This window comes from Rhipicephalus microplus, chromosome 8 (genome assembly GCF_043290135.1).
Source record: "Rhipicephalus microplus isolate Deutch F79 chromosome 8, USDA_Rmic, whole genome shotgun sequence".
Classification (NCBI taxonomy): Eukaryota; Metazoa; Arthropoda; class Arachnida; order Ixodida; family Ixodidae; genus Rhipicephalus; species Rhipicephalus microplus.
This window is the reverse complement of record NC_134707.1, coordinates 14,159,941-14,181,642: the sequence shown is the minus strand read 5'-3', so window position 1 is coordinate 14,181,642 and position 21,702 is coordinate 14,159,941. Positions and strand designations below refer to the sequence as shown.

Genomic DNA, 21,702 nt, shown 5'->3' with positions numbered 1-21,702 from the left:
AAAATTTTCTATATGTTACATCATATGTTTCTGAAGAGAGAAAATGGCAAGAAATCACAACACAGGGGTATTTCACAGACAAGTGGATTTCATTGCATTCACGCGAGACCTTTGAAAAAAAAAGTTTCACAAGTCAAAACACGCGTGCAATCCAAGATTCTCACCTTACGCTGACAGCAGATGCTTCGGGTCTCTCGTTTCCTCGGTACGAACAACACACTACACACGGACATGGTCGACAGAAAGTATGGACAGTCCACGTCGTTTCACCATCGTCAACTGCCCCTTATATCCGAGATTGGGCCCAGTGCTGGTGGAGGGGCAAATGCAGAAAAAAAAATTTTAAAACACCTTCATGTTAAACTGCGTCAGTCCAGAGGAGAAGGGTCATCGCAATCCTTCACTCGAGGCACAGCTGCGATAAGAGCACCACACTTTCCAACGCTTTGCTCCAACGCCTCTAGCGCGCCCTGCAAGGGTCCGACCGTCTTGTTTCAACACTGCCGATCAACTGGTTGCGTCCGCGGGAAGCTCCCGTTTTTCATCGATCCTTCCTTTCCTTCCCCACCAGGCATTCGTCCCGTAGCGGGAAGAGCGAGACCGCGGTGACAGCCGCGTCCGCAGAAGCCTCTTTTTTTTTTTTTTTGCGCAGCCTTCGTGATTCCCGCCTAGCACCCCTAATTGCTGAGGCGATACCCTCTCGCTTTCTGTCGCCGCTTACGGGATGCGTGGCGCTGCAGGCGCACTCTGTTCTGCCACGCGTCCTTCGCTTTCCCCAGCCTCTGCTTTCCTCGTGGCATTGCTCCTGTTACACAAATCTCGACTTCTTTCCACTTTTCCCCCATCTCCCTTCCCCGCAGGCACTGCGCCGTGCTCCCGACCGTGCTGCAGAAATTAGGTGCCTTCCTCGTCTTCTAACCACTACCACCACCACCACCAAATCACTTTGGCGCGTTGTTCCGAACCCAAGCGCGCTGTTCCGAATTCAGGTGCCCCAACGCTTCCACTTGCTTTGCGCAATTTATGCTTTGCCCGCAGCCTTTCCCTAATCTTCAGATGTTGGCTGCAGAAGAATAAATTACCTGCAGTTGTCTTTTCTTTTTAACACGGAATATTTCTTCACAGCGGCCGTTCAAGGAAAATTATGCCTCAGTGCAAGTTAATTGCGACGAAATGCAAGAGAGACCCCTGTACTTAGATTAGGAGCACGTAAAGAACATTAGGTGACATAAGATAACATGTTTGGAGGAAGATATGGATGACATAAGAGATCAGATCGTTCGTTCTGTTCTCGTATCTTATCCTGGGAGCTCACCAACATTTTTTTAACGCGTACGTGCACGTTTTATCTCTATTTCCTGTCGTTTTGAACACGTTGTCGAAATCAATCAGAAGCTAACACACTAAGGTGGGCCTGAGGGCCATCCCCATCGTGATTGGGGCGCGTGAAACTTTGGCGACGTGTTACTAAGCTCCCGTTGGCGTTACAGAACACCACGCCTTTCACTAATCATGCCACCACCGAAATATGTAACCCACAGAAGCTTTGCTTAATTTTTTTTCAACGCATAGTACGCTAACGCATCGCGCAAGACTCGCTATATATAGCGGGCGAGGAAAAGCTCACGCTACCACGGAGCAAGTACAACTTTGTTTGAAGTTTTGTCTTTCCGTAAGCTGTCGACTACGCCATAAATCATGATTTTCGTGTAGTATAGGCTCTGAGGCAGCACCGGCTAAGCCATTATTTGCTTTCCTGCGGATAAGGAAGGCACCCGCTACACACTCTAGGGTGTTACGTGCACTCTGGTGATGCTGAACGTGGCTGATGACGATCGAGAATTACAGTTGAGCACTTTGCTGGTAGGTGGGAAGCACTAAACCACACTCTTCGCTGCGCAATTAGCATCAGAATATTACTTCATCATCATATGTGGGGTTTAACGTCCCGAAACCACCATATGATTATGAGAGACGCCGTAGTGAAGGGCTCCGGAAATTTCAACCACCTGGGGTTCTTTAACGTGCACCCAAATCTGAGCACACGGGCCTACAACATTTCCTCCTCCATCAAAAATGCAGCCGCCGCAGCCGGGATTTGATCCCGCGACCTGCGGGTCAGCAGCCGAGTACCTTAGCCACTAGACAACTACGGCGGGGCATCACATTATAACTTATTGCTACTTTACTCTCCTGTCAAGCTATAATAGACCGGTTAACGAGATTCCTTGGCCGACATGGAGCCTGTATAGAGTCCTTTTGCAAGTGAGTTTCAAGCACCAGCATTGCTCTCTTGTAGAACACTCGACGGTCCCGCAAATGGAGCGGGCTGTAATCCTATTCGATTCTGGGCGTTTTGTTTCTCACTTTGATTTTTAATGATTACTTTTTTCCCGTCTAGCAGTTACGCAACTGACAGCGATAGTGACGATGATGTCACTCAGCGGAAGCAATAGACAGTCCGCATTACAACACTTTCCACTCCGATTTGCCTTCGTTGTACAGAAAGAAGCTGTGCGCCATATGTTGCAGAATACATCCACCGATTTCAATAAATATAGAAAAAAAATAGAGGCATTTGCAAAAAACAAAAATTTGGCAAAGGAAGGAGACCAGTAACATTCAAAGTTACACGAGTTGGTGATAGTTCCTGTTTACTTATGAAGAAGCCCTTGGGGACAAACACAAAAATAAAACAAACACTGAAGCACTCGCAAACAGTTTATTTCGCACAAAAAAACATGGCTAATATACAATATGATAGTGTACCACGTCTTAAAATGACGTTCAAGTTAGAGCATATTTTCAAAAAGTGCAATTCACAATCGCTCAAACTAACCAAAGCTTCGCTAATGCAGTCATTTTTTTCTTTTAGCGAAGTGGAATGCCTTGATAAATTCCTTGGTCAACTGATCCTTGTGACTGGAGAGTACTTCAGCATCAAGAAACAGCAGAACGCAGACACATCCTAAGCAATGCCATCTAATGTGAGAGAAAGCATTACTTGCTAATGATATCTTGAGTCCTGAAGGCCTTGTATTTCCGCACTGGCTAGTTTGGCCGACGTACATCTTTCCACTTGACATGGGCACCCAATTTACCTTCATAGCTCTACATTGGACAAGCGCAGGAACATACCAACGCAGCATCGAAATCTATTCTTTTTTGACGATAGTTTTCAATCAAGCCTGTTGCATACTTTTCCGACTTTGTTTGGCGCAGTAAAACACATGTAGGCCGTATCCGTTGTCTATATTCTTTAGATTATGTGACATTTTGAGTGCATACAGTATCGAGACGCCATTTTGTTTTCCGCTAAAAGAAAAATTCCCGTCGAAACGTCGGCACAATAAACAGTTGTTATGTGAAAGCGCATCTACTTTCATATTTATAACCTTGCGGCAACCGAAGTTATTCTTCCATATATATATATATATATATATATATATATATATATATATATATATATATATATATATATATATATATATATATATATATATACGTATGCGTTTTATATTTAAATGCATTATTAAAGTTCTTTTGTGTGTGCAAATGTACATCTGTGGGGCTGTAACCATGATACTTGTTTGGGCCTGATTGCTCGCTGATCGGGCGTCTGGCAGGGGGTCGATTTTGCATCGATTTTTCTCGTTTTTTGAGATGTGCTTGCGCTCTGTGTTCGTGTTTCGTGTTTTGCTGGCACTGCTTATTACGAAAATAAGCTATACTCAAGGGAGGACGTGTCGCGTCGAATTGTGCAGCACTCGCCAGGTACGTACCACGTTTCTTCTCTCAGCGCTTTGTTAACACCGAGAGCGTGATAACGACACCGTGCTACGTTTTTCGTAACAAGTGGGCGATAAGTGAGGGGTTTGTTAGCGTATAGCGAACCTGTTTGTGTGTGTCATTTCATCCCGACGATGGCATTTTTGTGAAATGTTAAGCGTGGGCGAGCTTTTTCTTTCGATTGAAGCATGCTTCGGTGCGTGAAGCAGAGAGCAAGGCTAGGTTCAAGCGTGTGCCTGCGTGCGCAGTGGGAATTCGGCCGTGGAATTGAACAGAGTTGTGGCGGCGCCCACCTTCGTCAACAGTGGTGGTGGAAGAAGGTGCTGCTCGCGATGGACCAATATTTTGATTTAATGATTGTTGGGCAAGGATGGCGTTTGTGTCGGAAACGTGTTGGTGACTGCTGGTTCCCATGGTGATGTTGTTGTAATTGCACTTAGATGGGAGTTGTAGGTTGGGACGGCCCCTCCGCAGCAGCCTCGAAGTTCCCTCGATATATTGCCCCCTTCGAAGTTTGGACAATCAGCGCTACCCCCATGAATTTCGGATGCAGTAGCTCCGCGGCAAGGAAACGTGTCGCTGGTAGTTGGTCGAATTCCTATACGTGTGATATCTTGCCTGGTTTCCGGCAGTACGTCTTGATTGTCTTATTGAAGTGACGAGCTTGCCTGTTCAAATGGTGGACGAATTTTTCGTTGGAACGATGCAGGCGCCTGTTTGTGGATCGTGGCAAGACGCATGACACAATTAGTCGGTCAAGTTCCGGGCGTCTTCGAAGGGTGTTATTTACCAAGCGGCGAAGACGGCGAAGGGATTCATTCGGCCCGTATAGTTCCAACTCGCTCGTTCGACGTGGAAAACGAGCGTGGTTACTGAGTGGTGTACACTCGCCAGCTCATCTTCAACATCGAAAGTAGACGCTGCGCGGATCGTTATGAATGACGGTGTTGACTTGTCTTAGGGGTTGAAGTGCCGATGGAGATATTGTGCGCGTTTTTTATTTACATTGTCCTCATACCTGCATGATCATAATCACCATCATCCGCTTGTCTCGTTCTCATTGCCTCTGTGTTATCTTTATCGTCATCGTTTGTGTACAGGTTCTTGCCGTTCGTTTTGCGAGGTCTTCCCTCGAATAAACGCTGTCGCAACCAAGACGTCATCCGTGGTGGAGGTGGATTTTTGGCCATCCGTCCTCCAGCAGCCCGCTCTACCCCCTGGAGCTTTGTTCAGGCCACCGCTTGCGCCCACAGTGTGGCAACATGTTGCAGAACGAGCCTGCCGGTGCTGATATCATACTTCGGTACTTTGGTAAGTTTAGGTCCGAATGAGTCTTGTTGAGGAAATAATAGAGAGTATGAGTCCGAGTGCATTGGGTCGAAGAAAATTCTGCGCACGTGTAAGCCCCAAGCATAACAAAATTCATTTCTTGAAACCACCTGAACATACCTCACCGGGCCGGCGCCCGCACCAGAACTCACCACAGCAGTGCAATGTACTCACGAGAAGGCAGCACATGAAGATGGTGTGTTCACCAGGACACACCAGAGTGCTCTGGTGTTAACATGAAAACGTGCAGAATGCGGCAAACACAGTGGCGTATTTTTGAACTGGGTTGCAGTGTTAATTGTCTGATGCTTGCTTCTCAGGCAAGCAAAAAACGAGGTACTAGTGACGCCAAATAAAACGCGAACAGAAGCAAGCGATAGCAACAGTATTGCGCACGCTGTCCAGTCATTACCATGAACACACACAGGGCTGCCAAACTAGAGTACTGCAAATCTGTCAATGGTGATGGCTGTACGGCGTCCACTATACCGTTTCTAGTGCTTGAAACTATACGCGTTCCGTATTACAGAGTGGGTATGTTCCAGATAACACAGCAGAATATGGTGTTGACCGTAAAAGAGGACTGCATGTCTCGTAACACATCGCGGAGTCCAACAACCAGAGTTTTTTTTTTTCTACCAGAACTTTATTCTCGTAGTCCTTGTACTTCTCGCATCATGAAATTACCTTCCTACTAGCAGCTAAGTAGTTCGAATGCACTGTTTCGTTAAAGCTACCCGTTTTGGGAAACATTCAGGTGTCACGAAAGGAAGAGAAGGTAACCACCCGTTTGTAGCACGAAGTCTTCTTACGTTTCCATAAGCGATCTACCACCTTGTGGGTTTCGGCAGAACTCATTTGCATTGAGATATTACATTTCGCAATTTTAAGATGTGATATCGGTTGCCTAGTTATTTAGTAAGAGCCACAGCATGGCATCATGGTGCAGCATAATGTGCATCACGTATCCACGGGCGCTTATGTCGTTAGCATGGTTAAAATGACTTATCGCGCTCAAGAAGATTGATATTTTCATCCCTTGTTGGTAGGTGTAATAATAAGTATGCCTGATTTTATTGGTTGGCTTTTCAGCCTTTAATGTAAGGATCGGGCCTGCATATGACTGCTGGGGCAGTAATATGCGGCTGTCAGCATGACATCAGCAACCCCTTTCCCCTAGTCACTTCTTATCTAAAGGCCAACATTCCAATGGCAGATTGCACCTCAAATGGCGCCAGACAGAAACGATGCGAGATCGCTTGCAGGTAATTGTACTGTTTCCCGTTTTTAAACTCTGTCTAAATTCTGAAAAATTTTAGCCACTTTGGAAATGACTGTCGATTCACAGAATTTTCTCCCTTGGGTGCACAGACACCCTCCTCTCCCCACTTTCTATTTGCTGTGCCCCCCCCCCCCCCCAATCGACTTCATGCCACCCAGAGCACAACCTCAACAGTGTGATGACTCTTACTCTAACGTATTAGCAGATGGACTGGCAGTTTTCAAGAATGCTGCTTGGGCAACTGGAAATCTCATTTTAAGGGAACTGGTATAACCTCCCTGTCTTTCCTCATTTATTCCTCCTCTTCATTTTAAGGCACCAGATGGCATCACTTTAATTGCAGACTCTGGATGAACGCAGCGGTCATGCGGCAAACGCGCTTGTCGTATTAGTTTAAGTGTACCAGGCTTACACTTTTTAAACAAACTTTTTCATTTAAAAAATGCTAGCCTACCCGCATATGTAAGTAGCAAAGGACATTCTAGTCTGATTGAGCTTCTACACTAGCCTTCAAGCGCCTTTAATTACGTCGGTTTCATATCTCATTACAGCGCGCGCTATGGTTTCAGCCTTTTAGAGGACGTGTATTAAAACACAATGAGAATACGTTAACTGGTACCCTTTTTTTGTTGTAGAACACGGCATAATAACGAGGTGCATTAGAACAACTCTTTATAATTGCAACGGGGGCTTTGTTATGCAAGAATAATTTTGCCTAATGAGAAATTTTGCCATGTAGATTATATTTAACCACACGCCTTACTTATGATACATACTAGGATATTGCGGAATGCTGCTTGAACTTGAAATATCTTGTCGAGTTTATTGTGCTCACATCCAGTTTGGGCTCTTGTAGTCTTTGGCTTTTTTATTCGTGGCCCCATTTGTATTGGCACATGATGCAAAAATCAGTTCGAGTGCTGCCTCACAGAATTTTTTTTTATTCTCTTTATTATCCTTTATATTATGATTATTATCTGAAGGCTTAGTAGGCGCAGTGGTTAGGAACGCGGCTGTATTATCTCTTAGGGGCGAAGCTCCTGAGGCTGTGGGTCGTTCCCTCCTCTGTAGTCGTAGTAATATTATGTAGCCGTGTCTGTAGAAGTTGCTCAATAGCTGGCGTTTTGTGTATATGTCCTTTAGAATAATATAATTAGATGGCGTTAATTATTTCCGCATTTTCGCATCGTATTTATGGAGTGAATGATAATGACTGATGTGAAGCATCCGTCCATCTATCTGTCTGTCCGCTCACCCATCCGTGCTTCCGTCCGTCCATCCGTAAGTCCGTCCGTTTATCTGTCTGTACGTCCATGTTTCCGTCCGTCAAACTGTCCATCCACCCGTCCGTGCTTCCGTCCATCCGTGCGCACGTGCTTCTGTCCGTCCATGCTTCCGTCCGTCCGTCTATCCATCCGCGCGTCCGCCCATGCGTCCATCAGTCCGTCCGTGCTTTCGTCCGTCTATTAGGACGCACAGACGGATGGGCGGACGCTTCATCCCACTCATTATATGCACTCCGTGGATATGCTGTGATTTTTTTTTAGTGACACGGACGCTGCAAATATGAAGAGGGCACACTGCTCTAGTTACGCTTCATAGTGACGCACGCTATAGTATCGAAGGGAAGCTTGTATTGACTTAGTGCAGGTGGTAGTGTGCTCCGAAAAAAAGAGCCCTCCTCATCCACAGCTGGCACGCATGTATATTTTAGGGGCGAAGCTCTTCTTAGTCTAACCTTGTCCTACGTCAGACGTAACCGAGAAAAGAGACGAGAAAAAGCAAGCCATTATCTCCTGAATAGTATATTAGACGGCACTGTCTCATATAGAAGTACATACAAATTGCAGCTGAGTGAAGATATTCAAGATGGCGCTGTACCGCTACTCTCCGATTGCCTGCTTCGCGGGTTGTGCTTGGATGCTTGAGGAAGGAGTGCCTATCTTGGTGTCCTGGATCATCGCCGTACGTGGCGGATCGTTGGTGGGGCATGGACGAAGCAGAGCGGCGGGCGCGGAGCATCGCGGCGGCTCGTGCTCGTCGCCAGACAGACAGACACACAGACGGCCGGACACAAGGACTGCAGGACGGACGCACGAACGGATCACGGATAGACAGACAGATGCACGAACGGAGGGACAGACACATGCATGGATTAGCGGACGCAAGGACGCCTGCATTGACGATAAACTGCACGCACGAATGGGCGGACAGAATGCCTCACCCCACTCCTGATCATTCACTCGTGTATATGCTGCGATTTTTTATTCATTCATTTATTCATATTTATTTTCCTTTGTTAAAAAAGGAGAGAGTGAGACTAAAGCTGCACCAGCGGCTCAACAGGGGACCCGACTCCCTGTTACATGCCAGGGTAGCGCACATCCACAAAAAATAAATACATTAGAACGCTAAAATACTACAGGTAACGAAAGTTTACAACTATTCCCTAGTTAACTAAAAGCAGTACCTACACTTTAGCTAATGAAAACAACAATTCATTATTACACAATTGATGCACACGTGAAACTAAATAGATACATAATATATCTGTACATTGAAAAAATAGGAATCGCATCGCTTAACCCATCGCAAAGAAATAGAAAGAGAGTGGATACTCGTTCGTGCATGCTACGTTGTTCTAAGGTTATCTTGTCTATGTAGTAATGCATAATCTCATTAGATCAAACAAGAAGATAGAAGAAATATTTTCAAAGTGATTGAATTGTTTAGGCATTGCGAAATTGGCTGCGTAAAACCGTATGCCCTTTAGCAGTGGGTATGAACCACCATTCCTTGGGTCTGGTATTCTTATAAGACCGATTTTCTTTCATTTTGCATAAGAGAGAATGTATCTGTAGATGGGCTGACAGTCCAATGTATCTGCAGATATAGACACCAAAAATAAAAAAAAAACTTACAAGTTTCCTTATGCATTCACCTAAAACGTCTGGAAGAAAAGCCACCTTTTTTTATTTTTATTCTCAGTCAATCGCATTGATCCTGCCCAAACCGCTTCCGAAAGCTTTGTTCGCCTTATGTGGTTTTCTGCTGCCTCCAAGTTCGGAGGCTCGTCGCCTTGTTTTGCATGGCCTTCGTCAACAGCTAACTTTTAACCAATCCGCGATGTCATGCGGCGGCGTAAGCATGCTAAATTGCGTCACAAGATGTCAATGTCACAATACATGCTGAATTGCGTCACAAGACGTCAATGCGTCACAAGACATGCTGAATGGACGCCAAGAACTATAGCGATTTGTGAAGCCATTCGGTTAGTCACTTTATGATAATTTTTCGTATTACTCGTGTTGAAGCCGGCGACAAAGGACGCATGCGAGAAAGGCACGTAGAGTTTCACGTTTAATGCGGCATTGAAGGCTTTCGCCTTATAAAACTTAAGTAAATTTGCCGCCCGCCTTTGCGCTTACCACTCGGTTCCCGCGGTATAAAATTAAAAGCCTTGCCCACTAGGCTACGCGCCCATGCCTGCCCAATGAACGGAATTGAAGCGCATGAATGTGTTCTATGGACACAATGCTTTAAAAAAAAGGAAAGCAGTGCACATATTGTGGGCGTTTTGTTGCGAGATATCCTGTTGACGGATACAAACTCATCTACTAGACAGTACGTAAGGCGTATGTCACGAATTCCACTCTCACGGAAAATTCCGGCTTCGAGTAAATTCATTTCCTAAACCACGTTTTTAGGATGTTGTGAATAGTCCTTTAATAGGCCATTCTACAGGTGGACAAAAACTGCAATGAACAGGAAAGATGCCACACCGATACCGGTCACCCCGGGGGTGAGAGCTGCCTAGAAAGAAAGAAAAACATAAGGGAAAGAAAGGGAAAAGAACGAAATGAAAAAAAAAACAATCACCGTCCAAGCACTCGGTAAAAATGGTGAACCATCTAAAGCTGAAACATGCGGCCCCGGTGTTTAGCAGAGGGTTTAACCCGACGTTGCACTGAAGCGTTTCACAATTAGTGGTTACATATTCGTGCTTCTTAATAGGACTATACGCATCTTTCACTCGGGTTTACCACGCTGTTTTGTTCACATGGCACGCATCGTGTCTCGCATTATCACGGTCTGGAGGAATATAATCAGTGCTCAAATGCGTTTCGCAATGAGTTAATCACATCGCTGTTCTCGAGCCACAGGCGGTCACAGACGTCGCAGCCGAAGCCAATGTGTCAGTGGAGAAACCCCCGCCGAAAGCGGGAGTTGCTCCCGCAGTCCCGCAATCACCGGTTGGGTATGGGCTGGGCCCGCAACGCCGCGCGCTCCCAAGCCCGCAACGCTCCAAGAGAATGCGTGCCCAGCACTAAAACTCCCTATTGACACCGCAACGCTGCGTTGTTGCAAGCGTCTGACATCGCGAGCCAACTCGGCGGGGAGGTCTTACTCGTGAGCAACAGTTTCTCGTGAGAAACTGCCGCCCGCGGGCTCTGCGCCACGGCTGTGACGACGTCACTCGCCACGCAGTCAATGCCGCGCGTGCTTGGGAACGACGTTAAATGATAACACAGCCAATGAATACCGCTGACCACAGCGCTGCCGAACGGATTTTTCTTTTGTCCGAGCTATATACAGCTTTCGCTGTAAAAGGGAAGCAACATGTCAGGCGCGCCCACGCCAATCTTCACTTTTGCAGTAAAATTACTGTCGGCCTCTTCCTTCTTCTTCTCCTTCTCCTCCCTCTTTCTCATTTTTCTTGTCCCCTGCCCTCTTCCCCAGTGTAGGGTAGCCCACCGAATGTCTTTCTGGTTAACCTCCCTGCCTTCTCCGTATTGTTCGTTCATTCCTTCCTTCCTTCCTTCCTTCCTTCCTTCCTTCCTTTCTTCCTTTCTTCCTTCCTTCCTTCCTTCTTTCTTCCTTCCTTCCTTCTTTCTTTCTTCCTTCCCTGCTTCCTACTTTCCTTCTTCCTCTCTTCCTTCTTTCCTTCTTCCTGCTATCCTCCTCATTTTCTGTCTGGGCAGGGGCTCCTGTATTTTTATGTTACTTGGCGGGACACGAATTGCAGAGCTAAGTATCAAAAAGAATCTCTTTTATTGAGTAATTTGTTAGAGCTAACCGGAAACTTGGCTTAATTAGTCTGCTTCGGGATGCCTGGACAGCGTCGCGCGGGGGCGTCGCAGTTGTCTCACTGAATGAGATGGTGCAATTGTACGGCTCGAGTTTGTTCGAGCTATTTCGGCGCACTCTGACGCTACCAGCTTTCTTTTTCGAGTATAGAAGAGCAAATCAACGCATTTCAATATAGCAGGCTGGCGTTCATTGTTCGTGCCTCTTTGCGCACAGCATTCACCAGTTATTGCTACCATTTGATGCAATAAATCACTAGCAGGCAGATTGTTCGTTTGAAGGCAGCTGGTTATCCTCGCCACTGGCTGGCATGCGTACGAGAAAATCTTCGCAAGGATTCGAAGATGTACGAGAAAATCTTCGCAAGGATTCGAAGATGTACGAGAAAATCTTCGCAAGGATTCGAAGATCAGCGACGCGTGCACTGATTTTCAAGCAAAAGCTCGTAAGAAGGCGACTGTGATTCCATCCGTACATTACGTAAAACAATCTCGAGAAGATTGTTCAAAAGGCGGGGGTTTCCCTTTGCCTTCGGAAAAGAAGTCACATTTACGTGCCAACACCTTTTAGGTGCCACAACCAGTCCGGCAGGAAGGCCGTCGAATAGTTATCAAATTAAGCAAAGAAATCTGTTAAATGTGTGAGAGGTACCGCATACAATTGCTCGTTCTTTTCCGTTACAAACTCCTTCCGAGTATAAGTACTTGGGAGCATTCACCACACCATCCCCCACCCCAAGTGTAGGATAGCCAACCGAGCCAAGCTTGGTTAACCTCCGTGCTTCTCCTCTCCATCTATTTATCTCCCTCCCTCTCTCTCACCACACCATTGATGTTTTGGCACAGGCACTTCGATTTCGTTGCAGCAAAGGCAGGTATTGGGATTCTTGGTATTGGGATTCTTGCGGCGTAACACAAGGCTGTTTCCTCAGCTGGCTCGCGATATTCTCTAAACGAGTTACGTCAGAGCAATTTTATATTGTGGGTGCCCTGTGTGGGACGCTCCTACGAAGGCCGATTGCGACAACCTTAAAAGAGTTCAGAACATCGGAAGGTACGTACGTTATTGGTAGTTATTTATATATAAAAGCGATCATGTGCGTCACAGAACTGTGACGCACATGATCCGCATAAAATATTCCTTTCGAATAGGAAACGGCAGTGGAATGTCGCCAAACACAAAGCTTTCTAAGCGTGCGCCAGGGCCACGCACTCGCAACCAGCCGCCGAGAAATATAGACTTCGGTAACTAACGTGGCAAAAAAATGGCGGCTATGACGTCAACATAACTTGTTTTGTTGACCGCAGCGTGGTGACGTGAGAGAAGTAGGGGGTCACCTCGGTGTCACCTCCAATCAACTTGGGTAAGCTTTGCGACTTACCTAAGTTGCAAAACTGAGTGATGTTGTGCTGCGCCGCCGCTTCGAGCGACAAATGTGGCGCTGCTGTCGCATCCGCATTCCCTCACTGCATGCTCACTCGTGTCCCTCCCGTAACCTCCGTCGGCTGTGCATGTTGCAGTGCGTCGATATTCGTAGAGGCTTCTTTCTGCGTAAAGATTTTTGTGCTTCAGCGCGCCCTGTTCTGCTTTGTATGTGTTCAGTGTTTTCATCATGCCCACATGTTGCGTTCCCGGCTGTACGAGTGGCTACATCAAATGAGAGACACTACGACATTTCTTTTGTGCCCCGCGTGTACCTGAGCAGTGAGAGTCATGGGACCACGCTATTCCTCGTGCGGATAAGTGATACGCACTTTCATGAGGAGGACATCCTGAAGACTTTCACTCACGTCATGAATAGTAAGAACGTACAAATAGTAAGAAGGTACAAATCGCCAGAGGAAAGTGGGACCTCGTGGAAGGATGTGTTCCGCAGATATTCTCAAATTTGCCCGCTCACCTTTCAAAATCCGCGACAAAGAAGCGAAAGCTGCCCGATAGGAGTGGGGTACATTCCAGAATATCATCGCCGAAAAAGAAAAGACTATCTCCGAGCGCTGAGCTCGAAGACGGTGAAATAAGTTCCGACATGCCGTCAACGGGTGACGTCATAACTTCGCTTCAAGACATAGAAAACGTTTGTTCGCATGCTGGTGGAAAGTTGTTAAGAATAGCGAGACAAGACCGTTTCTAGTGCTCAAAGAAGAAAAAAAAGCGCTATTGGTGGAGAAATGCGTAGTCGTCGCAGAAGACATTACAGTCACCATTAGCAGCCGTCACCATCACTTAGCCAAGTCGCCCGGCAATGAAGATACCATCACCCAATTGGCCGAACTTCTGGAGAACATAAAAAGCTGAAAGTGCGTTCGTGTTGTCCCAATGCGTCAGCAGGCAGCCTCGTGAGTAATGACTACGAAGTGCTCACCGATACCCTAAAGTGCGGTCCCTGCTCTTTGGCTTCAGCTGTGTTAACAAATCTCATTACAGGAACTCAAGAAGAAAATAAAAGTTTATCCAAAAAAATAAAAGTTTATCCAATCCAACTCAAGAAGAAGGAGAGAGAAGACATGCTTAAGAAAAGCGGTGCACGCGCAGCTTTTTGATGGCCTAAGTTGCTAAAGAATGTGACTGACATGAAAAAAAAAGTTGACTATAGAACCAGACAAAAGCCACGGGATTGCGCCACATAGTTGTAATTTATTTTAAAGCAAGAAAACACAACATTTTTTTAAGTTTTTTGCGCCTAAAAATTAATTGCAAACGTACACCAACTAGCAAGTAACGGACAGACTCGTATGTCATGCTATCAAGCATCGTTTATCGTGGGCAGTTGAGAAAGCCATAATTATACTGGATTTGCCTAACACCGCTAAATATTACGCAGTGTTAAGTTTCTGCAGCAGCAAAAATCCGGACAATATACTGAGGGCGAAGCTCTTTCAGAAAGGCCGCCACGGCGTCTTGCCACGACGACTGGGCGTTTTCGTCTCCTAGCGGAAGCTTGTTGCGCCGCTAGCGCCACCAAACCAGAAGTTGTCTCGGCGCCGTGCCACAGGTGGTCTGACGCGGGGAGTTGTGCAACTTACCTAGTCCTAAAAACGTTGTCTCCAAGGTTGTCTATAGCGCTATGGAGTCGGTCGCTCACGCAAACTTCAAAATTCATTTAAGATACCTCGCAAGCTGTATTCGCTGTTGATATCTTGCAGATGATAAATGAATGTTCACGAGAATCTACCCCGCAGGCTATCTCGACCCCAAAATTTTGTGTCGGTATCCCTTTGAAAAATATTTGCAACATGTAGAACAATAGTATTGACCATGTACAAAACCTTACACATAGTTTGATGTTCCGTCTGTACTTGTTTATTTGATTAATTATGAACAAAGTGTAACAATGTGTCATCTATACATTCTGTACGTTCTATCAAGCATTTACGTCGCCTTTATTCTCAATAAAATAACTCGTGTATTTTTGTTCGTTTTCTAAAAAAAAAGTTTTTTTTTAGTGTTCTGATTTTTATACAAATTGTATTCTGCTTGTATACTTTCTCCCGTTAGACCCCCTACTAGTATATGGCTATGGGTCTAATCAGTGATGTGCATTTCATGAAATGTAATCAAAACAACCTCAATAAAGTCTTAAAAATATGAAGTTAGAATTAAAAAAAAATAAAGTAATGTTACAACTTCTTCATCGAAACATCTTTCGGACACCTTTCAATGACATACTTCTACAGTTAGCACCGTATGTTTTGTTCTGAGCTGTCTAGCAGTGACGTTAGCTGGTATCGAAGCACTTCTTTTCCATATTTTGTACAATTTTGTGTTACTTTTCAATGTTCCGGATGACATGTGTCATGTGGCTTTGAGTTGAGTTTGCTTTTTTTAAACAACTTATAGCATGGGTAGAGTCTCTATTCATAAAAGGACGCCACTTGTGCTTCTACACTTGCATAACCATCCATCTGAATTACCATAACTACGAACATAACTTTCATAGATAGATATGTGGAGTTTAACGTAAACATAACTTTCATTGATATTCTACAATTATGTGTATCCTTGTGTACCTTGCTCTTGTCATAGCGCACGCGCTGCGCTGTGGTATGTATACGTGAATAAGAGAACAATTAAATATAGAAATAATTTCAATTTATTCGAATTGTTTTGTACTCTCCTCGCACCCATGATGCGTTTTATTCACTTCATTTTTTAAGGTGTAAAGGGGATGGGGTTAGAACGGTTTATAAATAAAAGCTCGGGCGAAAGTGCACCTAAATTCAGTGATGTCCCATGCAGAAAATTTTCCCTTTTTCGAGGAATTATCACCTGTCATTTTGAGCCAAAAGGAAAAATGGAATCTTCGTGATATTGCAGGCAATTTTAGGAATAGTGAAATTCTCCCATGACGACCAATAATTAGCTGTCCCAGTATGCCTTCATCTGCTGTAATTGGTTTTGGCGCACGCACCACGCAAGCACAGTCTTTGAGATTTCTAGCTCACTATTGGTGTTAGACTTGAAGTCCACAATGTGCAGTGCACTACCAGCATATGAATTATTAAAGTCATGCTTTTGTTGCGTGGCAGTAGAGGGGCTAGTCCTGATTTCAAAAGTATCTAGTACGGGAGACACATGTATTATAGAATGTGTGTACTTGGAGGGCGGCGTAATTTCGTACTTTTGTGCAGAGAAATATGCTGGTAATTCCGTCAATGTTTGCAAAGGAAACATTCTCGAAATAGGGAATTTTCATCTCTCTGAATGGGAATTCTTCGACGTAGTACGGAACACCGCTGCCTAAAGTCCACAAGCTAAGCCAACCTCTGCCGAAGCTGCTTTCTCATCTTGCTCACAGTTCTGTTTCTTTGATTTATTCATTAATTTGGTTATTATTCTATACTTCTATTTAGCTATTTGTTTTATTCTCTTCTTCAAGCTTGCCATTTAACGTTTCCTCCGAATCCTCTTTGCTTCTCTTTGGCATGTTGCGCAAGCTGCCTCGTAACTTGTCATTCCGCTGCGAGAAGCCAAGAACCGTGCCGATCGATGGTGCCGTGGACCACTAGCGCGACCTTTGGGCACAAAGTGAAACAAGGGGAGCTTGCATACGTAATACATAAAATAAATTTTTGTCCAGATACTGAGATGTATGCCACTTTGTAGGAAACATCACAGATAGCGTGGTTACTGACATAGAAAACCTGAGGTGCGTCTCGGAAGTTATGACCATACTTTATGAGAGCTTTAGAAACATCCGATGCTCCTTGCTAGGGTTGTTAGGAGCGTCACTGCATCGCAAATCTTAACGAAGCTATTGTGAAGATATATAATGCAGGCTTCACAAGTGCAAAATTTGCTGTGTATCACAAAGCTTAACGGCTTTTTTTTTTCTCCGCAGAAATTGTTGTCAGAACTTCTCTGCATGAAGTATGATTAGCTTGGCGTTTTCTCTGGCAGCGTCGCGCCATCTCATGGTGGATATTGCAAGCTCGTCGACGGCATAGTTCATCAACAATTTTAGCAGTTTCTCTGCCCCGCTAAAATTTGAAAGCCGCGTATAACAAAACTTTTTTTCTCCATTAGGTGGCGAAAGTCAAACGCGCGATTTCGCGTGCTGGAACTTCGTTGGTTGTGTTGGGCTGAAGCTGAAAACACAACATGAAGTTTCTGGCGTTTTTTTTTTTTTTTTTTTTTTTTTGTGGCTGCAAATCTCGAAGTCTATAAATGACGAAACTTGTTTTGCCTTTTCTTCTTTTGGGGGCGAAAGCTGTCCGTTCAATTTCACGCGCTAGAACTTTGCTTAGACTTTTATATTTTGATAATGCTTATTGTTTCTAAATTTCTGGAGCCCTCCACTACGGCGTCTCTCATAATCATATGGTGGTTTTGGGACGTTAAACCCCACAAATCAATCAATGCTTATTGTTCGAAGTAGGAGTCAAATTTTTAAAATACTTATGACCCTTTTTCTAGTCCGAACACCACCGCAAGCCACACCGGCATGCGGTGTTGTTTGAACTAGGAGAGTTGTCCGCCGCATGTCAGTAGGCTATCTCGAAGGCCTGCATTCGCGACTCTTTTCGGGGCAACATTTGATGCCGTGGTACGGTATCTCACTTGGTCCGCACGTGTCGTCACGTTTTGGCCACCAAAAATTATGGCGCGTGCCTCCTCGAGGCCAGCACGCATGCGCAGACCATCTACCCGAAAAACGCCCATTCACCTGGCTTTTGAAACGTCTTTGCTAACCAAGGCTTACCCGCTTCTGTTAGCAACAATTAACTACCGAGATTAGCCGGCACATACGTGCAACCTTAGTGGGTAGTCTCGCGTGGCATTTTGCTTGGAATACTCGTCAGACTCTGGAGTTTCGTGGACATGCTGCGCCACCTGTCGACGCAGTTTTGAGTAGTGCAAAGCCCGACTCTCTTGCACATTAGAAGTGTTGTTGTTAGGGCTAGTTGGTATTACATACAACTGCAGGGGCAAAGGGCCTTTAGCCCTTTGCCCCTGCAGTGAGCTCCGTATCCGGCTTACTGTAAATAAAAATACTACTACTACTACTACTACTACTACTACTACTACTACTACTACTACTACTACTACTACTACTACTACTACTACTACTACTACTTCATGACGCTATATCTACCGTCATCTCTCGCACAGTTTGCTGCACAGCCAGGTGCAACTACAGCGTACGAAACAAAGATTGAGATATATATTAGGTGTATTTGCGCAATGAACACTTAGAAAAAGAGCTACGAATTTCTCTCCGCTAGTCACACGCGTCATCAAACCACCATAAGGTCCTTGCGGGTTCACTTGCCAGAACTACGGCGAGAACAAGAGCTGACGCAACAGCTTCGCGCCTTGCAAAAACTACTCCACTCGATGCTACTGTTGCGTTGCGAATTTCCACAGACATAAAGGACTTAAGTTTTGCTGATTTCTGCGGCTTTCGCGAAGCAGAATGGCGAGAACGCTGGATACAGGCTGTCGCGAACGTGTTGTGTAAGCTAAGTAGCCGCGTTCTCTATAGCCGCAAGCGTGAGAAAGTGTGATAATGTAGGTAATATGATAATGCGCCCGATCATTACCACGTACAACCATGGTAACTCTGATTATGAAGTTCAACAGAGCAATTGGCCATGGTTCACGCTGTGCAACAGCAAATAGGTGATGCACGCGATAAACATAGCGCACTCCGCGACCACCGATAGTTGAAAGTGATCGCCACCAAACGAAATTACACGTGTAGGGCTTTGAAGGATCTAAGTTTCACCTTCAACTAGGAAATGCGAACACGTACGCCATCCAGGTAAATCGCAAGATGATTTCGAATACAATCAGTTTTTTTTTTTTTATGTTTGCCTTCGCGATTGCTGGAGCTATATCGGAGGCCTCGGTTTTGCCTTTCGTTGTTTACTGAGAAAGTATAAACACATGTATTCCCATCTTGCAGTATGCAGAAACGGGAGACAACCATCAATTCAACGCTCTAGCAACAGTTCAACGCACAGGAAGTGAGATCGATACATAATGCAACTGTAAAGACGACCATCGCGTCAGGGCCATTTGGGCCGGATAAAGCGAGCTTCGTATCATTGGTCGTAAGATATATTGCTCGTGTACATGCTTCATCGTGTTAACATCATGTCTACGGTCAAGTTAAACGCATTTGGGCGTCGAAGAACGCACGTCGGGCTGCTTGTCTCGATGTGATTTGATGCTCGCTTGCATTTCCATTGCAGCACCCTGAAATAACTGAAACATCTTTTGCGGGGGGTGCTGGTGGTGGCGTTTTTCGCAGCGCCGCCTGGGCCGAGTCTGACGTTGATTGATTGATATGTGGGGTTTAACATCCCAAAACCACTATATGATTATGAGAGACGCCGTAGTGGAGGGCTCCGGAAATTTCGACCGCCTGGGGTTCTTTAACGTGCACCCAAATCTGCCGAGTCTGACGTCCATACTGCTGGTGCCCTGAAAATGCCTCAGGGAATTTTAATATATTGGCATAAGCCTATGTGTAATACACACATGGGCTCAATATGTTCAATATTGCCAATCAACAAGGGCCATGAGGTGGGGTGCAGCTCAATTTGCTGGTACGCTGACAAGTCCAAACACTTTGCCTCCGGCTAAGACTGCGAACATGTCTTCAACCGTTGGCAGTGGGCGTAATGATGAATTTTAGTTCAGGGATTTTCTGTCACTTTATAGTCTCCACCAAAGACGTGCTTTGTTCCCTGGTTTTTTGACTACTGCCAACGGCGTCGCCCGGTCACTTTATATTGCACCCACCAGTATCTCATCAGCTTGTGGGCTATCTAGCTTTTCCTTGACTCGCTCTGTTATGGCATATGGTACTGGACGTGCCTTGCCAAAAGAAGGTAGCTTGCCAGAACACTGGCAAGCTACCTTCTGTTAAGGAAAGCTTGGCTTGAAAGCATTTTATCATTCCTAACCCAAGAGTGAAAACACTGGCATACCTTTTTACAAGGTTGTCCGCTGTCAGCTCCGCTTGCACCGTGTGAATGCCACTCAAGTTGACATGCAGGTTCTCAACCCAATCGCGTCCAAGTAGCGCCGGCTTGTTTCTTGGCACTGGTACAGTTTTGCTATGTCCGTTGTACTCGACCAGACAGTTGGCTTGCCCCTTAACTTCCAGCGGTGCTTCTCCGTGAGTTTTCAGCTTAATCGTAGATGGTGTGAGCAGCGGAGGATGCCCTAGCTGTTTTCAGAGGTCTTCCGGTACCAGACAAATGGCGGCTCCTCGGTCTTCTTGGATCTGCACGGGCTTCCTCACGAGCATAAGTTCTACCTGATACGGCTGCTTCACAAGACCGGCGTGATGTACGGCGCAGAGCATTATCTCATTATCTTCTGCTGGTCGGCACCAGTGTGCATTTTTTCCGCGCTCGGTGGGTGCTGTGATGTTGTACGCCCGCTTGAGCCAAGTTACCCATGCGTTTGTAGCCGTAGCACCCTGCTTTCCGATGACCGCACTAGCGCCGTGCTCTTGCCCGCAATGGTAACACGTTGTCTGGTCGCCTCGTATTGCTTTCTTAGTTGACCGCAAATGCCGTTTTTCTACCTGGCTTCCTTATCGTATGGACGCCGGCTTCCATTCCGCTGCCAGGTTGAAATTCCTTCGACTCCTGTTCCGCCATTTGAACGCTTTTGGCAAATTCGCAAGTAGATTAAAACAACCGCTTCTTTTTTTAGCAGACCCGTCTTAATGGCAGGGTTCCGCAGTCCAGCAACGAACTGGTCGTGTAGTGCATCGTCAAGGGATGTGCCGTACTTGCATCTAGCGGCGATGGGTTTTAGTGCAACTGCAAACACCACTATATAGTGTCTTACCTTCCGTTTGGTAATGCCTGTTGAATACAAATCACTCAGCTATGATTTGGCTTGCAGGTTCGTTATGGTCGCTCAGTGTCTTGATTATGTCTGTAAAACTTTTCTGCAGTGGTCACCGATAGAAGCAAATTTTGGAGCGTCTTGCACGCGTTCTTGCCAATGGCCATTGTGAAGGCCGACTTCTAAAGCTTCTCCTCTTATACGCTGGCTACTTCGCAGTAGCACTGGAATCTTTCCACGTACGATGCAGTCTTCACCACCGTCCACCAATAGTGCGTCGAATTCCCACATCTTGGCCATGCCGTGCTTTGCCCGGCCTCAGTCCTTCACGGAATCCGCCCCTTCCCATCATATATTTGCTTCAGCATCCTCGTCGCCAGGTATTCGTCGCTAGCTCGTAAACAAGAAGGCAGCTGTGGTACGTTCCATGGCAAACAATTTAATCTGATAACCCAGCATTTTGATTGGCAATGTACGAGTGCGCTACTGGAAAGCCATCTAGCGGGTGCTCCGAATACTATGGGCGGCTACGGCGTAACAGACAGGCTATCTTCATAAGCTGCTTCAAATTAAAAAAAAAACACCAGGCCTGCGCGGAAGGCGCAGCACAGTCACAGCGAAAGCTAGAAGAGCGGCCTTTCAGAGCTTTTCTAAACACTCGTGCGGGGGCGAGTGCCAGAAGAGGACTACGGAAGCGAAGGTTGACGTGTGAGCGCATCACGATGACCTTCCCCTGGCGGGACCAGGATAGTCGTCCACCGTCATTAGGCAACTGCTGCAAGCACACTTGCTTGATGACCACTACGGCAATGATAATAAAAATTTTGCGGTAGCAGACCTGCATTTTCTGTGCTATTTTTTGTCACTCTTCTGAGAAGCGTGGTATTCTCTAAACACTTGCA

The 21,702-nt window shown here is 45.8% G+C and overlaps 1 protein-coding gene across 3 annotated transcripts in view; it reads right to left on the bottom strand.

The window, feature by feature from the left end:
- The window catches only part of LOC119165208 (uncharacterized), a 48,523-nt gene extending 27,260 nt beyond the window's left edge, over positions 1-21,263 (bottom strand). For all 3 annotated transcript variants that reach the window (XM_075871108.1, XM_075871110.1, XM_075871109.1), the window contains exon 1: positions 19,927-21,263. The gene's annotated coding sequence lies outside the window, so the exon portion shown is untranslated. The remainder of the gene's footprint in view (positions 1-19,926) is intronic.
- Between the last annotated feature and the right edge of the window lie 439 nt (positions 21,264-21,702).